This window comes from Miniopterus natalensis, chromosome 2 (genome assembly GCF_054644295.1).
Source record: "Miniopterus natalensis isolate mMinNat1 chromosome 2, mMinNat1.hap1, whole genome shotgun sequence".
Taxonomy (NCBI): domain Eukaryota; kingdom Metazoa; phylum Chordata; class Mammalia; order Chiroptera; family Miniopteridae; genus Miniopterus; species Miniopterus natalensis.
Window position 1 is genome coordinate 135,908,817 of NC_142082.1, and position 4,571 is coordinate 135,913,387.

Genomic DNA, 4,571 nt, shown 5'->3' on the forward strand with positions numbered 1-4,571 from the left:
TTTCCTCCCTTCACCTTTACCCTTTATTTTTCTTGATCCAAGAGCTTTGGGAAGGGGGGGGGGTGGACAGAATCAGATCCCAGTGTGTAAGCCTTGACCCTCGAAACACCAAAACCACAGGTGAAAAAGTGGAACCTCCAGTGACTACTTGGTAACAGGTTTCCATGATGTCAAACAGCAGCTTGTTTGAACTGTTTATTATATTGGATTGGAGTTTTTAATTGGCAGACAGAATGATGGCTTTGCCATAGCTTGTACAAAAATCTTTCGCATTCATTAGATACAAATGCCATAAAGCTACTTCCAGCATGGGCCATCGGCAGGGCCAGCTCATGCATAGCTGACTTTATGTGATTTGATCTCAAATAAATCAGAAAGGGACTCCACCCAAGTATTTTCTTCAGAGGCTGAAATTCCAACATGAACTCATTTGGTCCAAATAGGATCACCCTGCAAACACACACTATGCTAATGTGTAGGTGATGGAGGATGTGCATACAAGTCAGTGTGTCTCTATTCCTCCTCTTTCCTATCTGAAATACTCTTCCCCACGTGGTTTACTGCATTTTTCAAAGTGAGCTCAGTTGTCACTTTCTCTCCGTATATTTCTTTGAACTCCTGTCATGTGCCTGCCCAACACACACACACACACACACACCACACACACACACACTTTCCCTGAGATAATATATTTCACCCTCCCCATGTTCCCATATTTTACATATGTGCTTCTATTATAGCAAATACCATACTCCGTTATCATTTGGGGTTGGGGGAATCTTTCTTCCTCACTGTAGAAGGAGCTTTTTAAAGGTGGGAACCATATTCTTACGTTGCACATTTTCACATCCCCAACATGTAACAGCACAACAAATAGTAAATAGTAGATAAATGTTAGTTGTTAAATTATAACCAGTGTCACATCCCTAAATGGATGACCCCCACCCTTCACCCCAGGCCAACTAAATAAATAAGATAGGGATAGAAAACAGATTTCAACTTCTCAACTCCAGTAAATTAGCGATGCTGCCCGGAGCTTTGGTGGGAAAGGAGGCCATGATCCCATCTAACCTCAGTGGAAAAGAGCTTCATGGTCAAGGAGAGACATCTGCCAGAGCATAAGAGGCAACAGTGGCAGCACAATTATTTTTTATCCCTGGACTAGGTTGTATTCTTAGTAAGGTAATCATTTACTCACTCAGCAAATATTCATTATGCATCTGGCACTGTTGCTAAGCACCAGAGGACAGGACATGCAGAAATGAACAGCTCCTACCCCCAGGGATTCCAAAGACCTGAAAAGTAAATGATGTGACAACACCTATAATTTACTCAATTGTAGAATAATAGTTGTATAATAATAATTTGCTAGATAGGAAGTAATGGTAATTGTAGTAAAAAGGAATTAGAGAGTACATATGTTATCTGTTTCCTATATTGCCCAGGGTGGAAAGTGAGTTGACCAGTGGTCAAGAGAGTTCCAGTCCCCAGGATTGGTGATTGCACAACACCAACATTGTTTAACGAAATCATTCATTTGTTCATTTGACAAATGTTTATTGAATGCTAGACACTGGATAGGCTGTGACAAGTAAAATAATCTAAATAAAGGCAAAAGTTAAAGAACTGGTCACAATAAAACATAAAATACAAATTATGATGACTGAAAGTATCGAAATATGTTTATTTAGTAATATTAAACAATCTTCTGAGTGTCATTTTGACCCTTTGGTTAACTCTTTTAATGAGGTAGGAATACATTAATCATTTACATATATATTCCTTTCTGTTTTCCCCTGTTATAGCAAAGGGGCTTCCCTATTTGTCTCACATATCCGGTAGTTATGCATTAGTCCTCCAGAACCCAACCACTTCCAGGGTAACCAATCACTGCATTTCTAGACAGTAAACCTGTATGCCTCATCTGGATTGTTTGATCTCAAAAAGTCAGTGCTGCTTAGAGGTACATGTTAATAGCCCATCTTCCTTTCGACAATTTTTAGCTGTTTTGAAATCTACGTTTCTTACAAACCTCAACTCTTTCCAAAACATCACAAAAGAAGTTTCTACTGAATTTTGTTTGCAAAAATTAAATGCAATAGAAAACAGTCCTGAATAAAGAGAATATATAAATAAATATATCATATTTATATTTATTTATGCATTTATATATTTGACTGAAGATGCTCATTAACTTAAAATTTATAAATATTAGATAATATTCCTTTCATCATAAAATCATCATAGTCTTAAAAATTAATTGAAACATATACTCTACCATCTAGAATTATTTCACATTCCATTTTGCAGGGAATCATTTTCACAAAAGTTTTAATATCATCTTTCACATAATTTTTTTAAGTTTTTTGTTGTTACTGTTCATTAGTTTTTACAAATATATATTGCCTATGCCTCTTTTTTTTATAGACTCACTGCTGATACCTGCATATGGTTACTCCACCTCAAGGCCACCTACAGAGAGCCAAGATGGTGGCAGACTGCGTGGAAGCTACACTTACATTCTCCCGGGACTAATCTGGATTTACAACTAAAACATAGAAAAACCATCCTGAAAACCAACTGAAGATGAGCTGGAGAGCACCCTCATAACCAAAGAGGAAAAGTGGAGACTGCAAAGAGACTGGTAGAAAGACTGGACGCGAGAGGGCTGGTTAGGCTCCCACAGGCAGCAGTTGAAGGTCCAGAGGGATATCTCAGCTGTGGGGGGTTCCCACTGAGGACTCTGGGGCCTACACCCCAGGCTGGGCTTCCCAGCCAAGAGCACCAGACCTGAAAAAGGTGCCCACATAACATCTGGCTGTGAAAAGCAGCCAGGTTTCTGTCTGCCAGGGAGAGGCAGCTAGAACAACAGGAACCCTCTTAAAGAGCCATTGCACAACATTTTGTGTGCAGCCACTCACCTTGGGCTCTGGCGGAGGGGGAGTGGAGTGGACTGGAGCTGTGTGGGGGGAGTCTGGGGAGAGTCATTCCCCCAGACTGTGGAGGACATCTTTCTTGGGAGGCAAACTTTTGGCTTTTGCCTGAAGGGGGAAGAAATTGCCCCACCCTGCTAGAGAGCCTCTTGCCCTACCCAGAGGAGTTTCTACAGCCTGAGTCTTGTTAAGAGACTGATAACAACCAGCTGCCCCACCCTGTGGAGCTCCTACAGCCTGAGACTCATTAAGAGAATCAGGTTAACAAGTCTGCAGACTGAGGCAGACCTCAGGGGGCTTTGAGTTTTTGCCTGATCTGTTTTGGGACCTGGGCCTTAGAAAAGCAGAGTTTGGTGTGCATCTCAGTCCTGTCCAAACACATCTAGCCCCAGCAGTGGAGACCTCAAGCCTGGGGTTGTTGATAGCCCCAAATAGGGTACTCAGGGCCAGTCACAAACTGTGTCTGACATTGGCCTGTACCAGGGACCCTCCAAAAACACTGAGACCCCTAACAGATCTACCTAACATTTAGCCAAAATGGGGAGACCAAAAAACAAGCCCCAAATGAAAGAACAAGAGAAGTCTCCAGAAAAAGAGCCAAATGAAACAGAGATAAGCAACCTCTCAGATATAGAGTTTAGAATACTGATTGTAAGGATGCTCAACAGCATGAAAAAAAGATTTGGAAACTATGAAAAATGACCAGTCAGAAATGAAGAATGACATAGCAGAAATAAAGAATACATTAGAAGGAATAAACAGCAGCTTAGAAGAAGGTGAGGATCGGATCAGTGAATTAGAAGACAGGGTAGAAAAAAAATCACTCAATCAGAGACCCAAAAACAAAAAACAATTAAAAAACAGGAGGACAGTCTAAGGGAGCTGTGGGACAGCATAAAACGTAACAATATTCATATTATAGGAGTGCCAGAGGAGGTTGAAAGTAAGCAGGGGTTAGAGAACCTGTTTGATGAAATAATGGCAGAAAACTTCCCTAACCCGGTCAAGGAAAAAGGCACACAGGTTCGAGAGGCACAGAGAGTCCCAAGCAAGAAGAATCCAAAGAGGCCCATGATCAGACACATCATAATTAAAATGTCAAAATCCAAGACAAAGAGAGAATCTTAAAGGAAGCTAGAAAAAAGCAAACTGTCACCTACAAAGGAGCTCCCATAAGGCTGTCATCTGACTTCTCATTGGAAACTCTACAGGCCAGAAGGAAATGGCATGAAGTATTTAAGATAATGCAAGAGAAGGATCTGAAACCAAGACTACTCTATCCAGCAAGATAATCAGTCAAGCTGGATAGTGAAATAAAGAGCTTCTGAGACAAAAAAAAAAAAAAAAAGTTTAAAAGACTTTATCACGACAAAACCAGCATTACAGGAAATGTTAAAGGGACTGCTATAATTAGACATAGAAATAAAAAGAATGAGAAACAGCTATAAAGAAACAAAATGTCAGTAGATAAGTATCTTTCAATAATAACGTTAAATGTAAACAGATTAAATGCCCCAAGAAAAAGATATAGGGTGGCTGAATGGATAAGAAAATATGACCCAACTATATGCTGTCTACAAGAGACCCACCTCAGAACAAAAGACTCATACAGGATGAGAGTGAAGGGATGGAAAAAAA